This window comes from Polypterus senegalus, chromosome 3 (genome assembly GCF_016835505.1).
Source record: "Polypterus senegalus isolate Bchr_013 chromosome 3, ASM1683550v1, whole genome shotgun sequence".
Taxonomy (NCBI): domain Eukaryota; kingdom Metazoa; phylum Chordata; class Cladistia; order Polypteriformes; family Polypteridae; genus Polypterus; species Polypterus senegalus.
Window position 1 is genome coordinate 97,817,868 of NC_053156.1, and position 22,940 is coordinate 97,840,807.

Here is a 22,940-nt window from a genome sequence, read left to right on the forward strand (position 1 = left end):
TAAACACTTTCACAAAAGGTACAAATATAACAGAACAAATCCACTTCTACTCAAGAATATAACTGCAGAAAAAGAACCCATGTTAGGGTGCGACATTGACACACAACTACTATGACTGCTTCGGTGGTGCAACGGTATCAACTGTTGACTGGTAATCAAAACTTCACGGGTTTGATCCCGGACAAGTCTGTTTTGAGAAGTGAGCTGCTCTTATTCTTACTATTTTAGGATAAAAACACATTTGATTTCAGTCTGTAACAGCCGGTGTAAATGTATGATACTCGTAAAGGTTAGCTTTGTTTTTTTTTTTTTTATTCAGTTTTATTCTCTCAGTCGCATTCACGATCCTACTCCCCAACCCTCCCACATCTGACACTGCTGTTTTCACATAAAGATGCGCTATATCTGCAATCTACTTGTGACTTTAAGCTGTAGGAAGTAAGTAAATAAACCAAGGTAAATAAGTAAATAACATTCAATCTGGCTTTTATGTAAGTAACATAGTGAAATGTCAAGCAAAATGACCCATTTTATTGGCTAACTAAAAAGATTAGAATATATAAGCTTTAGAGGCAACTCAGGCCCCTTCTTCAGGTAAGATGTAAGTAACATATAAATGTTAATATTTTGGGCACATGCACTGTTTGTATTTAAGAGCAGTTTTTTTCGTAGGCTCTGGTAATTCTAGTGTTAAAACAGGTATTAGGCTTAAATGGGAGAGAGGAACAGTAAACCCCTGGTTCAAAGAAACAAGCCTATTAATATGTAAGGCTTGTAGGGTGACAAACCAGAAAACTAAAAACAAAATTCAAAACTTAGAAAATTCCAAATATTAAAAATACAAATATAATTAATCTAAATAAAAAATGTAGACAAACAAATTTTACATGAATCCACTAAAATAAGGATCAAAATCAACAACTAAAGCAAAAATTCAAAAACCAGCAACTCCAAGCAAAAATGACCAATCATCTTAAAACCAAGGACTCTCAAAAGGGGAGCCAAACAACGAGAGCTCCAGGTAGAGGCAGGTCAGGCCTTTATACAGATGACAGACAGCTACATCTGTGACAGAATCAAAAGCCCTGTCCTTTTGGGCTCAACATACAGAAACAAGACAGATTATAAAATGAAACTGACATAATTCTAAAAAACAAAATACGAGTACAAAATGTAAACAAAACAGAACACAGTTAATCAAAATCATTACATACTCAAATAAAAGCATTAATTAAAATTATTTACTCACAAATCATTAAATACAGAAAGAAAGAAAGCAGTAACATTTATTTTGCTTAACAAAGTTACCAAAAAAATTTCCTTTCATTGCTTTTGAACGAGCCATTGCTGTCTGCCTTATGGCCTACTATAATGGAGCTAGGTGGCTGATCTACAATAAATGAGAGCTGGTGCTATAATTTTTGACAAATAAAGAACTATATACAAATAAAGAAAATACATAGTCAGTCCTGTCATTTAATAATGGAACACACGGGGTAAGGTACGTTAAGGAAACAACTGCCAAAAACTTACTGAATATGTCATTTTTGAAGCGAAAAAGCATTGATTGAGCATTGATCTGCATATTGAGATGACACACACTTTGTAAAACAGCTTATAAATGTCATTTTCAATATTATTAGATTCAGCCATTTTAAAGGAAGACCAGCTGTGCATCCTCTCCCAGCACTTGTGTTCCTCAACAATAACCTTTCACCCCCCCCCCCCCGGGTGTGGTTTCCTCTCAAAAGACAAAATTGTGGTTGGTATCATGTAGGTTTATTACCGTATTTATGAGAGAACTCCTTCAAGGAGGTACACTTTTATCACACAAACGAAACACTCTTACTTCAAGAAAAACAGCATGAGGAATATTTGATAAAATAATTATGTCCAGATCCCTGTCTTAATAAAGGAAGCCATGTTTTCTTACTTTCTTACTGTATCGAAACTGTTCTAGGTTTTTATTTTCCTGTGGCATCTCCTGCCCCATACCTTACATTGTACTGTATAATTCCATTATGCAAATTAAATTTATATTTAACAATATAACACAATTTGGCATGGTGAGTACATATATACCATGTTTGCAAAGAAACAATTTCAACTTAAAAAATACTGAACTTATCCTTTAACTGATTGATGAGCAGCTGCGATACAATGAAATACAACTGACATGTGGGTTTTGTGGGTCAGGGTACGGATATATATGATGCATGCCTACTTCAAGCACTGACATTTGCAGATTTATATGCATATATATTGCATTTTTTTTTAAAGAGCGCTGTATGAACATCTGATGATATAAATTTCCATCATTTCATCCATTCATTAATCCTTTTCAAGGTTCAGGGGATGGAACCTTTTCTGGCAACACTAGGTTAAAAAGCTGGAACCAGGCCTGTCACACACAAGGACAACTTAAAGTCATTAATTAATCTAACAAATATATCTTTGTTGCATGAAATATCAAGAGAAAACCCTACAGCCACGAGACAAAATGTGCAAACTCTGCACAGACGGTGCCCTAGCACAGGATTCAGACTCAGCCTCCTTGAGCTGTGAGACAGAAGCACTGGCCACTTTTGTGCAAGTTAATTACTTCAGTGTTTTCTGTGGGCAAATTACTTGCAACTTTATACATTCCTCTTGATTTTTAGGTTTTTCCCCGTGTAATGTTGTACATCTTAAATCCCATAATCTACAAGTTCTTAAACACAAACGTCATGTCCTTTCTGTCCCTTTCTGCTGGTCATATCCTGTTTAGCTCTGCCAGCCACTGACCTTACAATAAGAAAAGGATACAAGTCACAATGGTGTTGGGTCATCCCAGGCTTAGTTCCTCAATTTATTTTCTGCCATACATTTTGCCTGTTTATTACAGTAGCTTTGCTTTATGAATTACATTTTGAGCCTCATTTTGCATTATGCCACTAATGCTCACCTTTTTTATTTTCCTTCTAACCAGAAGTTATTTTAATTTTGTACATTGTTCGTAAGAGTTGATACATTTGTCACCACTTGTCCAAAGAGGTTATTTATGAAGGAAGGCTCAACCCAACATTAAGAATAATTCTTTATAATGAAAACAAGCATGCCAGTATATTTAAATTTTCCATGGAACAGCATACAGTACAGCAGGGGTCTCCAACTCCAGTCCTGGGGCCTCATGTATAACGCCGTGCGTAGAACTCGCACTATAATATGGCGTAAGCACAAAAGCCGAAATGTGCTTACGCACAGAAAAATCCAGATACAGGAATCTGTGCGTACTCCAACTTCCACGTTCTTCCGCTACATAAATCCCGATCAGCGTGAAAAGTAACGCTCGTGCACGCGCTTTATGTAACGCCCTAACTCCTCCCAGAATTACGCCTCTTTGAATATGCAAATCAATATAAATTGCCCTTAAGCGCAGCCTTCTGTGAAAAGACAATGAGAAAAGCACAGGGGGAAATATAAGAATTTCAGCGAATACCAAGTGGAGGCAAAGGAAAAACATACTATTTGTTCAAATAAACCGTGGTATAATCAACACAAGGAAGTTGACATAGCGTGTTGGAGAAACTTGAAAGCTCACATTTACAAAATCAGACAGTGCCGGAATTAAAAGTCACATATCAAAGTTGCCGTGAAAAGCCGAGTTGTAGCCCACTGTCTGAGTGTCATATGAAAGCTGATTAAGGTACAGAGAAAAAAAAGGCACACAGTGGGGAAAAAGCACGAAATGTCAACTTCAATCTCGACATTTTCACTTTAATCATGTAGTTTATTTTGTCATTAAAGTAGAACATCATAAACTTCATCTTAAAATCGTTTAATTAACCAATTTCTCAAATCACATTGTAATTAAAGTAGCACATTAAATGCTTTGTTTTGTATGTGATCTTCTATGTGCTCTATGTGTGTGAATCACTACTTGCTTCTTAAATCGTCTCTCTTCCTCCGGCTGGACACAGAATCCATGACATTCGTGATATTACAGCTCTCTGAATAACTAAAATACTGAGATGTATACGCGATATCATTTTTATGATGATAGGAGTTAAAGCACATTATTAAACATGGGTTTCACGCCGCAGTGATTGTGTGCGACCTTCGATGAAATCATTTATTGCAGCAGTACTCAGGGACGGCTCTAGGCTTGTGGTGACCCTGGGCAGAGAAAGAATCGGTGGCCCTTTCACCCGCTGATGTCAATATGGTATCTTATGCATGGTGGATCGCCACGTCCGTTGCACACACTGCATAGCCACCTCGTGCTCATGACACAAGCATTTAACTTTTGCCGAAATTTGTCGCTGGATTTTTAGCTGTGTTGTTATTTTGTCTTTCTGTGTTATATTCAATATATATTGGCGTAGCTGCCCCTGCAGTCCTTGTTTTTCTTTCTCCAAATACCCAAATCACCACACAATCAGCTCTGTAATAGAAGTTAAGCCATCTGTAAGCGTAGAGCGCCGATTCTTCAAAACGTTTAAGGAACATTGAAACATCTACATGTTTAATTGCTCTATCCTTCATGCCAGTCCCAGTGAAGAATATAGATTATTTAAATGAAGTTAAAGTTTTATCTGTATAATATAATAAACATATTTCGCTGCATTTCATCTTAAAAATGATATCGTCATCATATGTAAATACATGCTTTATAAAGTGGCCCAGGTTGTGAGATATTATAACTGTAGTGCAAGTTTACAGTGGGGTGATTGTACTTATAAGTACAAACAGTTCTACAAGAAGCACTTGTTTGAGTGCATTTAAAGTTCTTGGGATGAAACTGTTTCTGAACCGCGAGGTCCGTACAGGAAAGGCTTTGAAACGTTTTGCCGTGGTTGAGACAGCGTGTGCTTGAAGCTGTATACCGATAATTCTCTTTCTGATCAGCTGCTGTGATTCACTCAGATACAGTGATATAAATACTCCGAGTCGTGCAGTGAGAGTAATATGGAAAAAAAAGATCCGCTGTGGCAACTCTTAATGGGAGCAGATGAAAGAAGAAGAAGAAGGTGCAGTGAGAGTAACAACGCTAAAGCAGTTATGGTATTTGGAATACAATGGCTATTCCCCGGACCATTATATTGTTACAAGTTAATTACAATCAGCTGCATTACACTAATAAACAATATGTGTTTAGTTTCAGTGTATTTATAAAGCCGTGTCAGGAAAATAAGGAGTAACCACACAGGAACAGTAGCATTGTTTTGACGCTGGGTGCCGCCAGTCTGCAAAACCGAGCGGAGAACTTGCGTACGCCAGGGCATGAGTTACCGTAGAAAAGTGCGTGGCTTTACGCCAACTGTAGGTTTAATATATCATGATTTGAACGTGGAAACAGGAGTACGCAACATTTCTGTGCGTATGCACTGTTTATACATGAGGCCCCTGGAGAGCTTCTGTGGCTGCAAGTTTTCATTCTAACGCTTCTTAATTAGTGACCAGTTTTTGCTGCTAATTAACTATTTCCCTTTATTTTAATTGACCTTTCTTGAGACTCTGACCGCTGAATTGATTTTCTTTTCCTTAAACGACACCTAAACATAAATTTGATGTGAAGTGAGCCAATAGATGACCAACTAAGTTGGGGCCTCAAACTCCAACCTTCATTCAGTTTCTTAACTTGAAGCCAATTCTCGTTGCTAATTAAACCCATTATTTAATTCCATGGTGCTCATTCCGCCATGGCAGACATTTACAAAACTGTTGATTTTCTTTTTTAAGAGAGCTGTCAAAATGTTTTGTGCACCTGAGCAGATCAACATTAATGAGGTCTTCACCTTTGTTTATTTTCAGTTATTGTGTGATGGACGCAGGTTTTTGTTTATGTGTTGTGTGTTCATTTTGTGCCTTAATGTTGTTTGGTTGTTAATTAAGAAAACAAAATAATTAATGGGCCTGCGTTTTAAATTGTGCATCAATTAAAATTAAGGCAAATAGTTAATCAGCAGTAAAATCTGGTCACTAATTAAGAAAAGGGTTAGAATGAAAATCTGCAGCTACAGTAGCTCTCCAGGACTGGAGTTGGAAACCCCCACTGTGCTGTTTTCTCCCAGTGCTTCAGTTTTGGATGCGCATGCCAGGTTAAAGGGTGTGTATAAACTGGCACCCAATCTAGGGCTGATCCTTTGCTCTATGCCACCAGGACAGGCTTCAGTGCCCCACAAGCCTAAAATGAATCACCCATGAATGGATGGGTGGCTGTAACTTGTTCCAGAAGAATTTCAGTTTTAATGCATACAAATGTTTACACTGCTATTTTAAGACATTATGATTAGATGAAGTGCTGTGACTAATGTGTTTTCTGACAGATTCAGCTGAAGAACAATTTTACAGATGAAATTCGCAATAACACATATACTAATTTTTATTTTGACTGATTTATTTTGGGACATTTTGTTTAATCTGTAAAATAACAGGATGCTTTTACCTTCCATTACTGGCTCAGGGTTTTGCCTTTTTTTTCCTCTTAGAGAAATCTAATTGAAATTGTGAGTCTTTTCTTTCACCTTTAAAAAAAGGAAATCAAAAACCAATGTGTTTATGATTTCAAAGTGACAGTCAATCATCTTATTGGTGACTGCACTATTAATCCTGAATTCATGTTTTTAAAGTTTTTCTTGAAGCAAAAACTGCAAAGAAAGTACAAATGTGCTCTAATACAGAAAGGTGCTCTACAAATAGATGTGCTGCTTGGGACCAGCAGTGCTCAGAGGGCTGAAGAGTTCCATCTAACATTCAAAATACGTATCATCTTTGATTCATTTGGATGTTAGCTGTGAGTTTCTGAAGAGTATAAGCAGCAAATATGAAATATGCAAATGCATTTAAATGTGATACAAAAATCTACTTGAAAAATGTCATAAACATCTGAAGGGTTCTCACCTTAAGCAGTGTTTAAGGTGGATCTTTTCAAGTGTGCTACTCTGCAGCACTTCTGAAATATTGTAGCATTACAAAGCTAGTGTTGGGCTCTGTAATCCACACACTCCTAACAGCCTACCCAAAGGATAGCAATGGTAATATTTTGTTTTATTAAAAAATACACAAAAAATAGCACCATATGAGACAAACAGGAGTAACTATTTAGGGTATGACTTGTGTATGCAGGTAAGAAAGGGAGTACTGTATTGGCATAGTGGTTAATGTTAGTATCTCCCAACTCCAGAGCTGCAGTTCCTGCCTTGTCCCCAGTGCTGCTGTTAAAGCCTCCAACCTCCCCTTGACACTGAACTGTATTAAGCTCTACAGGTCTACAAATTAATGAATGAATATTTAAAGTGGAGGAAAGAAGACACTAAGTGTAATAAATGATCTCTGTTGAAAATGCCTGCCTGTACTCATCTTTACAGTGTTCTTATTCTCTGTCACTTTTATAGAAACATCTGCTGTTGGCATTTTCCTAAATTCAGAAGAAAACCAAACCACATCCATATAAATAACATCATAATCTGATTGTTTACTACATTAATGGCCAAAAGTTTTGAGAATGACACAAATGTTAATTTTCACAAAGTTTGCTGCTTTTTTGCTGTTTTTATGATGGCAATTTGCATATACTCCAGAATGTTATGAAGAGTGATCAGATGAATTACAATTAATTTCAAAGTCCTTCTTTGCCATGAAAATAAACTTAATCCCAAAAAAAACATTTCCACTGCATTTCAGCCCTGCCACAAAAGGACCATCATTGCTTTGCACAAAAAGGCTTCACATGAAAGGATATTGCTGATATTAAGATTGCACCTAACACAACCATTTATTGGATCACCAAGAACTTTAAGGAGAGATGCTCAGTTGTTGTGAAGAAGGCTTCAGGGCACCCAAGAAAGTCCAGCAAGTGCCAGGACCGTCTCCTAAAGTTGATTCAGCTGCAAGATTGGGGCACCACCAGTTCAGAGCTTGCTCAGTGTGTGAGAGCATTTGCACGCACAGTGAGACGAAGACTTTTGGAGGATGGCCTGGTGTTGAGAAGGGCAGCAAAGAAGTCACTTCTCTCCAAGAAAAACATCAGGGACAGACAGACTGATATTCTGCAAAAGATACAGGGATTGGACTGCTGAGGACTTGGGTAGAGTCATTTTCTCTAATGAATCTCTTTTCCGATTGTTTGGGGCATCTGGAAAAAAGATTGCCCTGAGAAGAAAAGGTGAGTTCTACCATCAGTCCTGTGTCATGACAACTGTGGGACCATTCATGTGTGGGGTAGCTTCTAAGCCAAGGGAGTGGACTCACTCACAATTTTGCCTAGGAACACAGCCATGAATAAAGAATGGTACCAAAACATCCTCAGAGAGCAACTTCACCAAACCATCCAAGAACAGTTTGGTGATACACAATGCCTTTTCCAGCACAATGGAGCCCTGTGTCATAAGTCAAAAGTGCATGGCAGGGCAAATTGCAGAGGTCTTGAAAAAGAAGGGCCAAGTGTGCAAATACTGACTCTTTGCATTAACTTAATCTATTTGCCAATAAAAGCCTTATACTTCAGTATATCATAGAAACATCTGACAAAAAGATCTAAAAACATGAAAACAGCAAACTTTATAAAAATCAAAACTTGTGTCATTCTCAAAACTTTTGGCCACGACTGTAATCACCCAACCAATTTTCACAAAATTTTCAATGTACACTGCTATTAGTCCAAATTAAAATATAAGCTATTGTCACACATGTGCGCTTGGGAAGCAGTCAACAAGTCCTAAGGTGAGCGATGTAACAATTGATGGTTTTTTTTTTCATGGTAATAATGCCTCTCTCTCTGACCTTATAGAACCAAAGAAGACAATTAAAACAACTACTCACAACATAAACAATAATCCTGAGAATGGGACAGCTATTACTCCATCATTCACAACACTTCCGGATCCTGAAGATGACATCACTTCCGGTCCATCCGAGATGACGTCACTTTCCGGCTCCTGGTGATGACGTCACTTCCGGCTCCTCGAGATGATGCCACTCCCGGCCCCCCTCTGATCATGTCACTTCCTGTTTCATCACTTCGTGCAGCAACTTATGTCCCATATAAAAGCCACCATTACACAGCAGTTGTTGTCGAATGTTTGGATGTTTTTATCATCTATTTTTTGACCAACTTTTGCTTCAAGCAATATACGGGGCCATTCCCCAACACTATTTGAGTTGTTACTCGACTTATTTATTACACTATATGGTGTATTGGGGAGGGGGGTTATAATGGAGGGGCAATTCAAAAACCAGTATGAGCACAGAGACTACAACTCTGATTAGACCGCAGGAGTGCTCTAAGGCTGATGTGATGACGCCTTTATCTGTCCACACAATGTTTTCTACTAATAATTTTGGGACGTTATCTGTGTTGGCTGGTACAGCATTTTTGTTGCAGCTAATATGCATAACAGTTTCATTAGACTCCAGCTTTTGCTTAAGTGTATGTATTTTTGTCTCATTTGTGGGTTGTATTTAGACAGTTTTCCCCGTTTAGTTACATCTAGACCCTTTAGAAATAAATAGGTCCAAAAGGGGACTAAATTGTTGCTAAAACACCATTTTTAGTGAGTTTTGTGGTTGCGAAATTGTATGCAAACTGAAGTTTAGTGTATGTAATAAGGAACTTGGCTGTTTTGCTCACCACTGTCTATTATTTTGTGATGTTATAACTTACATAACCTACAGTGGGAGATTCATGCAGCCAGGCATGGACAGTAGTGGCCTGTTCCATTAGGTATGTGCGCAAATCAGAATTTTATTGCACTGTGTATACAGTACTTGCCAATAATTCTGAAAATAACTGACAAAACTATGTTTTTAATTAAAGCAACACCTTACATTTTTGAAAAAGCCAACACTATTGTACTTTGTACACCTGCATATCATTATTAAATATAATAAGAGATAAGGCACAATGAAACAGAATGAGACATGATTATTTTAGGGTATGACAACATTGGTAACTTTTACTCTTTCTTGATGATAGACATTTATTCAAGGCACTTAAAATTTTAGGATTAACATTGATTTGATCAACTTTGAATCCTCCTTATACCATTATGAAATACCACCACTAGTATTGTCTCCTGTAAAAACCCAGCCACAGGGAATGCACAGACCGGGGAGGGTTACATCAGAAAGGGCATCCGGTGTAAACTTTTGCCAAATCAATATAAGGACAACAATACAAATTTCCATACCAGATCAGTTGAGCCCCGGGTTAACAACGATCGCCATCAGTACTGTTAAGTCAACAGGGTGCTGGCGGAAATTGGGCTACTGTTGGCCGAAGAAGAAGAAGGAGAAGAAGGGGGAGACATGTCTAGAAGCAGGAGGAGAGGAGGAAGGTAAAGAGAGGTAAGAGGTAAGAGAGTGGAACTGAGGGTAGGAACTTTTAATGTTAGCAGTATGACTGGTAAGGGAAGAGAGTTAGCAGATATGATGGAAAGAAGGAAGGTTGATATATTGTGCGTGCAAGAGACTAAATGGACAGGGAGTAAGGCCAGGTGGATTCAACTTGTTCTATCATGGTGTGGATAGGAGGAGAAATAGAGTAGGGGTTATTCTGAAGGAACAGTATGTCAAGAATGTTTTAGAGGTGAAAAGAGTGTCAGACAGAGTAATGAATTTGAAGCTGGACATTGGAGGTGATGATGAATGTTGTTAGTGCATTTGCCCCACAAGTTGGGTGTGCAATTGATGAGAAAAAAGATTTTTGGAGTGAGTTGGATGAAGTGATGAACAGTATATCCAAGGGGCAGAAAGTGTTGATTGGAGTGGATTTCAATGGACATGTTGGTTAAGCGAACTGAGGAGATGAGGAGGTGATGGTTAGGTATGATGTCAAGGAGAGGAATAAAGAAGGTCAAAGGATAGTGGATTTTGCTAAAAGAATGGACATGGCTGTGATGAATATGTATTTTAAGAAGAGGGAGGAACATAGGGTTACTTACAAGAGTGGAGGAAGATGCACACAAGTAGATTACATCCTATGAAGAAGAGTTGATCTGAAGGAGATTGAAGACTGCAAAGTGGTGGCTGGGGAAACTGTAGTTAAGCAGCATAGGATTGTGGTCTGACGTTGGAGAACAATAAGAGGAAGAGAGTGAGGGCAGAGCCAAAGATCATATGGTGGAAGTTGAAAAAGGAAGACTGCAAGGTTGAGTTTAGGAAGAAGGTGAGACAGGCACTGGGTTGTAGTGAAGAATTACCAGACAGTTTGGAAACTACAGCCGATGTAGTAAGGATGACAGCAAAAAAGGTGCTTGGCGTGACATCTGGACAGAGGAAGGAGTAAAAGGAAACCTGGTGGTGGAATGGGGAAGTGCAGGAGAGTATACAGAGGAAGAGGATGGCGAAGAAGTGGGATAGTCAGAGAGATGCAGAAAGTAGGCAAGAGTACAAGGAGATAAGACACAAGGTGAAGAGAGAGGTGGCAAAGACTAAAGAAAAGGCGTATGATGAGTTCTATGAGAGGCTGGAGACTAAGGAGGGAGAAAAGGACCTGTACCGATTGGCTAGACAGGGGGACCGAGCTGGCAAAGATGTGCAGCAGGTTAGGGTGATAAAGGATAAAGATAGAAATGTACTCACAAGTGAGGATAGTGTGTTGAGCAGATGGAAAGAGTACTTTGAGAGCCTGATGAATGAAGAGAACAAGAGAGAGAAGAGATTGGATGATGTGGAGATAGTGAATCAGGAAGTGTAAGGGATTAGCAAGGAGGAAGTAAGGGCAGCTATGAAGAGGATGAAGAATGGAAAAGCCTTTGGTCCAGATGACATACCTATGGAAGCATGGAGGTGTTTAGCAGAGATGGCAGTGGAGCTTTTAACCAAATTGTCTACTGGAATCTTGGAAAGTGAGAGGATGCCTAAGGAGTGGAGAAGAAGTGTACTGGTACCAATATTTAAGAATAAGGGGGGTTTGCAGGACTGTAGTTGTCAAATTGATGGAAGCTAAGTTGTGATTAGTGAGGTGATGATTGGTGAGCAGCAGTATGGTTACATGCCAAGAAAGAGTACCACAAATGTGATGTTTGCTCTGAGGGAGAAGTATAGAGAAGGCCAGAAGGAGTTGCATTGTGTCTTTGTGGACCTGGAGAAAGTATATGACAGGGTGCATTGAGAAGAGTTGTGGAATTGTATGAGGAAGTCTGGAGTGGCAAAGAAGTATGTAAAAGTTATACAGGATATGTACGAGGGAAGTTTGACCGTGGTGAGGTCTGCGATAGGAGTGATGGATGCATTCAAGGTGGAGGTGGGAGTACATCAGGGAACGGCTCTGAGTCCTTTCTTATTTGCAATAGTGATGGACAGGTTGACAGACAAGATTAGACAAGAGTCCCTGTGGACTATGATGTTTGCTAATGACATTGTGATCTGTAGTGATAGAAGGAGCAGGTTGAGGAGACCCTGGAGAGGGGGAGATATGCTCTAGAGAAGAGAAGAATGAAGGCCAGTAGGAAAAAGACAGAATACATGTGTGTAAATGAGAGGGAGGTCAGTGGAATGGTGAGGATGCAGGGAGTAGAGTTGGCGAAGGTGGATAAGTTTAAATACTTGGGGTCAACAGTACAGAGTAATGGGGATTGTGGAAGAGAGGTGAAAAAACAGAGTGCAGGCAGGGTGGAATGCTTGGAGAAGAGTGTCAGGTGTAATTTGTGACAGACGGATATCAGCAAGAGTGAAAGGGAAGGTCTACAGGACGGTAGTGAGACCAGCTATGTTATATGGGTTGGAGATGGTGGCACTGACCAGAAAGCAGGAGACAGAGCTGGAGGTGGCAGAGTTAAAGATGCTAAGATTTGCATTGAGTGTGACGAGGATGTACAGGATTAGAAATGAGTACATTGTAGTGTCAGCTGAAGTTGGACAGTTGGGAGAGATGAGATTGAGCTGGTTTGGGCATGTGCAAAGGAGAGATGCTGAGTATATGAGGAGAAGGATGTTAAGGATAGAGCTGCCAGTCAAGAGAAAAAGAGGAAGGCCTAAGATAAGGTTTATGGATATGGTGAGAGAGGATATGCAGGTGATGGATGTAACAGAACAAGATACAGAGGACAGAAAGATTTGGAAGAAGATGATCCACTGTGGCGACCCCTAACGGGAGCAGTTGAAAGAAGAAGAAGAAGAGTACTGTCTCCTGTAATAATATGAGGACTGCAACATTGTCTATGAATTTCCCCTGCAAACTGTGAATGCTTTCCTCTGTCTTTGGGTTCAATTATTCAACAAGCCATCCAGTTAATTAATGTTGGATAACCAAACTAAACCAGGAACTCTGAAGAAGAAGTGTTCATAATTTCAACCAGGAAATGAGTTACTGTAATTATGGAATCCAATCATGCAAAAAGAACAAATTCTCGACTCATGAGACAGAAAAATTGATAGTTATCAGCAAGGTAGTATAGATGATGAATGTGAGCCTTGAATTTCAGCTGGCAATGATAAAAAGGTCAACATTTAGAAAACACAAAATATTTGCTTAACTTAACCTTCATACAAATATATGCAGGGAACGCTGAGTACTTAGTACTTGTAGTATAAAATAAGGGCCTAATATGTAGATATGTGATACAGTTAAATATAAGAAGAGACAATTCAAACAACCTGAGATATGTGTGGAAAGGCATATGAGGACAAATTCTTTCTTTATTTAAGCATATTGCTTATGCACAATTTTGAAAACTCAATATGATAGCATAATTGTATGGCTCACTGTATAGCTGATTGTCTCAGCCATTTAGTTTTTTTCTTAACCACTAACCTTTTATTTCATTTGTCACTGAAATATTTTAGATCTCTCTTTTATAACTTACCTTTCACACCTTCCTTACCCTGCAGTATGCCTTCACACAGTCTTTATTTAACTAATGTCATAATTTTAGTATTTTTTCCAAACATCTCGACAAAATTTACCCAGATGGCTCAAAATTAATTCATCAGTGTAACTCTGGTTAGTTTCATTTGCTTTCTCACATCAGTTCATTTACTACTGGAACAAAATGCTGGAGGTAGCTTTACCTGCAGGTTTAACTCCTTTAACATTCTTCTTCTAGTAATATTACCAATCCATCCATCCATCTATCCATTTTTTCATTTCTTGAATCCAAACATTACACTGAATTCTTAACACTTAGCCAGTTTTACGTAGCTACTCAGTGTAACATGACAACATAAGACATTTCACAAATGACAGGAGGCTATTCTGTGCAAGGTCAAGGTCTTTTTGTTGTCACTATGTACAGTGAAATTCCTACTTCAATCACGTTCCTTGCAGAGACAACAATCAACATAAAACATTAGGAAAAGAAAAATCTCAAACTTATCTAATAATAATAATCCATAAATAATAATATGCATAACATTATATATACAAGAATTATGGAAGATGCGACACTCAATTCACTCCTTACAGACAGTTTATCACATATGAAAGCCTTACTACCTGTGGGTAGAAACTGTTCTTAAATCTCACAGTTCTTATGTTAATAGTTCTATCACACCTGCCTTATAGAAAGAGGGAGGAAAATGTCCATGTAGGCTGACTGGGGTCCTTTATGATTCGTTTTGCCTTTCCCAGACAGCACTATGCAAATATGTCTTTCAGAGATGGTATCTGTGTGCCACTGATGATCTGTGCTTGTTTTCACTACCCTCTGCAAAGCCTTGTGGCCCCTAACTAAATTGCTGCCACACCAGCAAACCATGCAGCCTGTCATGTTGGACTCTACAGTGCAATTAGAAAAGTTGATGAAGTGCTGCTGGAGACATTTTGGCCTTCCTCATCAATGTCTGAGAAAGTAAAGTCACTGATGGGCCTTTTTGGTGATCACTGCAATGTGCTCAGTCCTCCTAAGATCATTGGTGAGGTTAACCTTCAGGAATTTAAAACTGTTGACTCTTTCCACACCTTTGCCCCCAGTGTAAATAGGGGTGTGATTTACCTGCTGATTCCTGAAATCAATGATCAGGTCCTTCACCATTAAGGTGAATTAGGCAATTGCCTAGGGCACAGATTATAAGGGGCTGAACCAGCCGTACAGGTTAGCTTCTAAACAGTTGGCTGCTGCACTAATAAGGTTGGCCTAGGGTGCAAAATAACCCAGCCCCAGCACTGGTCTTTAGTCTTGTTGATGTTCAGAGAGTAAAATGTCCTGACATCACTCTAGCAGGAGCATAATCTCCTCTTCATAGGCTCTCTCATAATGGTCGGTGATCAAGTCTATGATGGGGGAATTTTATGGTGGCATTTGAGCTTGTGGTTGGGCAGTGGAAGGACAGACTGAAAGTAGTTGGAATGTTGGGACACCAACCAAGTCGTCCCTTTTAATTGTTGTGAGACAAACAGACAAAATAAACAAAAAGTAACGAAAATAGCGCTTCAGTGCTGTCCTGTGCAGGGACCTCTTTCAGAACAATCAGTCCTTTCAAGAGTCACGTGCTTCGGTGTACAGCTCATTCCGGTCTCCTAACAGAACTATCTTTCTCTTTGCCGGTGCTTCCTTTATAGCGGTATTTCCAGAAGGGGCGGGGTTAAATGCCCTTGCCGGGCGGCTTCTCGGAGCTGTGAAGGAAGAGAAAGAACAGGACAAGGTCAGCGGTAACCCCCCTCTCATCTCGGCGGAATATTGGGTACCTTTCCCCAGCTCTTAGAGGAATCCGCTGACGCCCATGCATGACAAGCTATATGTGGCCATACGGTGATGGGAGAAGAGAGGGTACATCAAGGGACTCAGTACACTGCCTTGAGGAGAGCCAGTGTTCAGGATGAGCACAAAGGAGTTGTGTTTACCAATTCATACATGCTGGGGTGTCTGCCAGTCAGAAAGTCCAAGATCCAGTTGCACAGAGAGGCAGTAACACCTAGGTCATGGAGCTTGGTGATTATTCCGAATCGAATTACAAGTTTGAAAGCAGAGCTGTAATCTGTAAATAAGAGCACTTTTTATCCAGGTATTCCGAGGTGCTCTTCAGTAGCAAGGGCTACCGTATCCTCTGTTGACCTGTTGTGTTTTTAAGCAAACTGCTGGAATAATGTTCTTAATGTGTCCCAGCACCAGTCTCTCAAAGCACTTCGTAAGAATTGTCAGTATTACTGAACGATAGTCATTAAGGCATTGCATGTTGTTTTTCTTGGGCACTGGAATGATAGCTGTAATATTAAAGCTCATTTATATCATTGCTTCACTCAGGAAAAGGTTAAACATATCCCAAAAAACAACATCTAACTGATCACTGCATGGTTTTAAAACTCTTCTGCTAATTTGATTGAGTCCGACTGCCTTTGTAACATTGATTTTTCTGAAAGCCTTACTCACGACCTCAGCAGTGACAGCCAAGGTAGAGTCATGCTGCTCTGCAGGCTTTCTGTTGCTGCATTCAAAGCGGGCATAAAAAGCATTGAACACGTCTCCAGTGACTACTGGTGTCTCATAATCAGCCAGTTCCTCTATGCCCTTCTACATTTTTGAGAGATAGAGGAACTAATTCTAAGAACCTGCTCTACTGCCATTTTGCCTGTGTGATCACTTTCCAGAGTCCATCAAATTCATTTGGTTTGCTAATATATAGACTATCCAAGTGTCTCATTCAGATATTTATTAAAACATAAGAAGAACATATACTGTACTGCATTTGGATTTTGATAGAAGAAAATGTGCATGAACACACTGCACTGAAGTGACAGAGCTGGCAATTGTACCCAAGTCACTGAAGCTGTGAGGCCGCGGTGCTAACCACTGTGCTATCCTTCTGTATATATGTGTGCAAGTGATAGTTGTTGCATCATTATGGATGTAAAAAATGAATTCTGCAAATTATGCTTGAAAGATAGCAAGAGCTAATGTTACATGCTTGCAAAAGAAGCTATTAGCACTATTTACATTATATTTTTGGAAGATTAATATGGAGGTCTAAATTTTAAAGACTAGCTTTTATGAGTCCTTGTTACAATATCTTCTCTTTTTCTCTTGCATCTTAACCGGGGATGTCTAACACAATACCCCTATAGACCACTAAGCAATTTGTTCTTAGCTTAGTGTCTCCTTACTCATACAAATAAGTGTCTCATTGTAATTCATATTTATCTAGCAAGAATTGATTTGAGACATACCATTTGAGAAAATAAATGAATATTAATGGCAGAGACTAAAGGCACATGCCTGCATGCAAAACACTTTACAGTAGGCTATCCAATATGATTCCTGAATAAGTTCATCCGTTTTTCAAACTGACTTCATCAGCTATTGTTCAGTATTCAATTCTAAATTTCTAATGGTGAAAAACAGTCATAATTGCATATATGATCTGAACTAACACTAACCCTGAAAACCAAGAAACATTCTGCATTTTCTGAAATTTTCCACATACAGATAAGAGACAAAGCACGGCTGTGCCTGTCCAGGGGGATCACTTCCATGAATGCTCCAGACATGTGCTGAATTCTTTATTTGGAGGTTAACTTGGGAAAAGATCTTTGTAATATTGCTTTTGTCAGTTCTGACAGCTGTAACAGTTTAATGTTGTATTAATCATGTTTAGTGCTGTATTTTTTATTTGCATTGAGCTGACAAGGGAAGGTTTCTGCCTCAAGTCTGTTGATGCCAGGATAGGCTCCCTGATGAATAAATGGAACTGCAGTGTTAGCCATAAGTTTATATAAAGCACTTTACAAGAACATTGTAAAACAGTTTCCAGAGGCAAACTCTCACTGCTAGATCTCTTGCTATGTACAGTTGGTGACACAAATTGTAACTCAAAACTTTATGTTTTCAAGTCTATCTTTCAATCAGAAATCTGGACTGTACTGATTTAACAAAATGAACATTTTGTATACACCTTCGGTAGATCAGTAGGTCTTAGAGTTAATGAATGAATATCAGTGTACACGTGCCAAATAAGGCAAAATCTCACTTGTATGAAACCTTCTTCATAATGACAATTTTCTTTCATTGTCTTTCAACCTTTCCATATTTGATCCCTCGATAAATGCATGTCCTATACTGCTTGTCTTGATGATGGTAATAGTGACAACCATAATCAGAGTGACAACGCATCACAAAAACTACATTTTTCCATTTAACGCATTCCAAGTCTCTGTAGCGAAGGCTTTGGACCTTAGACTTCACACCCTGACGTTGTGGGCTTAAATCCTTCTATTGATGCTGTGTGACGATGAGCAAGTCACTTTATCTGCCTCTGCTCCAATTGGAAAAACAAAGTCAAATAATAAGTAATAATATTATTATTAGGTCACTGGGGCTGCTTGTTCTTGAGTCTACTATACACAATTGTCTGTGCATTAGATTCCTAGTGGACTTGGGTTTTGTTGGTGGTCATGGCATAAAACAGTTTTACAGGAAATTGTATTCTTTTGAGCTGAAACAGGTAATCAGTAGAAATAATATGAAATTTTAGTATATATTATTATTATTATCAGATGTTTATGAGTTTCATTTGTTTACACAATTTCTTTTCGAATTTTTCATCATTTGTATGTTCCAGCTTTTTTTCACCATAGCCATAGGCATACAATAAATTTGTAACATTTGATCCTGTTTTACTTTAACTTGTTATAAAACAGCAATGATGTTTACTGGCTGCACATTTAGGTAACACATGCAATGAATGGAATTGAATGTTTTTACTTTTGGAGCTGTTTACTCTAGGGCTTGAAGTGGAAAAAAATAACTGCCGGTTGTTTCAGACATTTCGTAAATGATCGGGAGTCCCCATTTAAAGTCTGTACATGTTAATACATACATGTAAAGAATTTTGGATGTTAATGGGGACAGGGGGTGGTTGGGGTATCCCTGTACAATGTAAGCAGACACACATGTAAATGTAAATAACTTCACAGGGTGGGGTGGTGGTCACCTTTCATAATCCATGTATATTAAAACAGAGTAGCTCATTTTGGGTGCATTAAACTTACGCTATCTTTTCCTCTTGTTTTAGAACTGAGGGCTCTACTTCTGCCCTTACTTCTCTCTCTCTGCCCTTCTGCTTCTGGTGAAGCAATAAAAATGCTCACAACCATAGTGTCTGACACCAGCAAATTGAGCTTTATAGTGCTTGTTAACCATTTAACTTCAAAAACATTCTCTCATTAACATGGGGAAGCAAAAGTGCGCACACCTGATGAGCCAGAATTAAGGTGAAACACGTGTCGTGTATTCTTTGTATTATTTGACAGGTATTCTATAGCATGTTATGATCTGCTTGTCACAACTGAGAGGTCATGGAGAGTGTTTGCCTACTGGCCAACCAACCACAAGCGTTACCTGATAGGTAACCACCCAATTAATCAGATTGTGATTCAGACCTATGCAGTTGAGAGAAGCAGATCATAGATATGTGATGCAGTACCTGATAAATAATACAAAGAGTACATGACTTGTATTTCGACCTAATTGGGGCTCATCAGGAGTACATACATTTATTTCCCCTCACTGGGATCGAGCCTCAGATGTAAGCGGCTGAGGCGAATGCCCCTGATGCTGCGCCATATTGGCTGGTGCTTTTTGCATTATTTGTCAGGTACTGATTCACAAATCTATGATCTGTTTGTCATAACTTAGAGGACATGGCAGATGTTTACCAATTGGCCAACCACCCAGAAGCATTACCTAGTAGGTAACCATTCAAATAATCAGATTGCAACTCAGAACTAGGAATTTAATACTCCAATCTTCACCCTATCAAGTAAGGGAAGCAGCCGCTGTGGTGCAATGTCAGAGGCTTCATCTCAGGTGCTGATGTTCAAGGTTCGATCCTTGTAAGGGGAAGCAAAGGTGTATACACCTAATGAGCCCCAATGGCGAAACATGTGTTGTCTACTCTTGATATTATTTGGCAGGTAGTGTATCACAAAAGTTGAACTTTTGGAAGGCAAATGTCCCGTTACATCTGGCGTAAAAGGAACACAGCATTTCAGAAAAAGAACATCATACCAACAGTAAAATATGGTGGTGGTAGTGTGATGGTCTGGGGTTGTCTTGCTGCTTCAGGACCTGGAAGGCTTGCTGTGATAGATGGAACCATGAATTCTACTGTCTACCAAAAATCCTGAAGGAGAATGTCCGCCATCTGTTCGTCAACTCAAGCTGAAGCGATCTTGGGTGCTGCAACAGGACAATGACCCAAAACACACCAACAAATCCACCTCTGAATGGCTGAAGAAAAACAAAATGAAGACTTTGGAGTGGCCTAGTCAAAGTCCTGACCTGAATCCAATTGAGATGCTATGGCATGACCTTAAAAAGGTGGTTCATGCTAGAAAACCCTCAAATAAAGCTGAATTACAACAATTCTGCAAAGATGAGTGGGCCAAAATTCCTCCAGAGCGCTGTAAAAGACTCATTGCAAGTTATCGCAAACGCTTGATTGCAGTTATTGCTGCTAAGGGTGGCCCAACCAGTTATTAGGTTCAGGGGCAATTACTTTTTCACACAGGGCCATGTAGGTTTGGATTTTTTTCTCCTAAATAATAAAACCATCATTTAAAAACTGCATTTTGTTTTTACTTGTGTTATATTTGACTAATGGTTACATGTGTTTGATGATCAGAAAGATTTTGTGTGACAAACATGCAAAAGAATAAGAAATCAGGAAGGGGCAAATAGTTTTCACACCACTGTATATATATTATACAATATATATACATATAATTAATTTTTTCCTTAGAATTCTACACACAACACCCCATAATGACAATGTGAAAAAAGTTTACTTGAGGTTTTTGCAAATTTATTAAAAATAAAAAAAACTGAGAAATCACATGTACTTAAGTATTCACAGCCTTTGCTCAATACTCTTTCGATGCACCTTTGGCAGCAATTACAGCCTCAAGTCTTTTTGAATATGATGCCACAAGCTAGGCACACCTATCCTTGCCAGTTTCGCCCATTCCTCTTTGCAGCACCTCTTAAGCTCCATCAGGTTGGATGGGAAGCGCCGGTGCATAGCCATTTTAAGATCTCTCCAGAGATTTTCAATCGGATTCAAGTCTGGGCTCTGGCTGGGCCACTCAAGGATATTCACAGAGTTGTCCTGAAGCCACTCCTTTGATATCTTGGCTGTGTGCTTAGGGTCGTTGTCCTGCTGAAAGATGAACCGTCGACCCAGTCTGAGGTCAAGAGCGCTCTGGAGCAGGTTTTCATCCAGGATGTCTCTGTACATTGCTGCAGTCATCTTTCCCTTTATCCTGACAAGTCTCCCAGTCCCTGCCGCTGAAAAACATTCCCACAGCATGATGCTGCCACCACCATGCTTCACTGTAGGGATGGTGCCTGGTTCCTCCAAACGTGACACCTGGCACTCACACCAAAGAGTTCAATCTTTGTCTCATCAGAAAGAGAATTTTGTTTGTCATGGTCTGAGAGTCCTTCAGATGCCTTTTGGCAAACTCCAGGCGGGCTGCCATGTGCCTTTTACTAAGGAGTGGCTTCCTTCTGGCCACTCTACCATACAGGCCTGATTGGTGGATTGCTGCAGAGATGGTTGTCCTTCTGGAAGGTTCTCCTCTCTCCGCAGAGGACCTCTGGAGCTCTGACAGTGTGACCATCAGGTTCTTGGTCACCTCCCTGACTAAGGCCCTTCTCCCCAATCGCTCAGTTTAGATGGCTGGCCAGCTCTAGGAAGAGTCCTGGTGGTTTCGAACTTCTTCCACTTATGGATGATGGAGACCACTGTGCTCATTGGGACCTTCAAAGCAGCAGACGTTTTTCTGTAACCTTCCCCAGATTTGTGCCTCAAGACAGTCCTGTCTCGGAGGTCTACAGACAATTCCTTTGACTTCATGCTTGGTTTGTGCTCTGACATGAACTGTCAACTGTGGGACCTTATATAGACAGGTGTGTGCCTTTCCAAATCATGTCCAATCACCTGAATTTACCACAGGTGGACTCCAATTAAGCTGCAGAAACATCTCAAGGATGATCAGGGGAAACAGGATGCACCTGAGCTCAATTTTGAGCTTCATGGCAAAGGCTGCGAATACTTATGTACATGTGCTTTCTCAATTTTTTTATTTTTAATAAATTTGCAAAATCTCAAATAAACCTTTTTTTAGGTTGTCATTATGGGGTGTTGTGTGTAGAATTCTGAGGAATAAAATGAATTTAATCCATTTTGAAATAAGGCTGTAACATAAAATGTGGAAAAAGTGATGCGCTGTGAATACTTTCTGGATACACTGTGTATATGTATGTATATATATATATACTGTATATATATATACAGGCTATGTACGAAATAGGAACTGTAGGTTTGTACTTAAGTTGAATTTGTATGTAATTAGGAACAGATACATTATTTTACCGTCCGCGCCTCAGGAAGGGGAAGCAGTGTAGTGTCAACACCGTATATAGTGACCTCGACTGGGCGTTGTGGGACGGTGGGAGGAGTACTTCAAGACCTCCTCAATCCCACTAACATGCCTTCCAATGAGGAAGCAGAGCCTGGGGACTCTGAGGTGGGCTCTCCCATCTCTGGGACTGAAGTCACCGAGGTGGTCAAAAACTCCTTGGTGGCAGGGCCCGGGGTGGATGAGATACCGAGTTTCTTAAGGCTCTGGATGTTGTAGGACTGTCTTGGTTGACACATCTCTGCAACATCACATGGACATCGGGGACAGTGCCTCTGGATTGGCAGACCGGGGTGGTGGTCCCCTCTTTAAACTATAGAGGGATCACACTCCTCAGCCTCCCTGGAAAAGTCTATTCGGGGGTTCTGGAGAGGAGGGTCCGTCGGATAGTCGAACCTCGGATTCAGGAGGAACAGTGTGGTTTTCGTCCTGGTCGCGAACAGTGGACCAGCTCTTCACCCTTAGCAGAGTCCTGGAGGGTGCATGGGAGTTTGCTCGACCGGTTTACATGTGTTTTGTGGACTTGGAAAAGGCATTCAACCGTGTCCCTCGGGAATCCTGTGGGGGGTGCTCCGGGAGTATGGGGTACCGGACCCCCTGATAA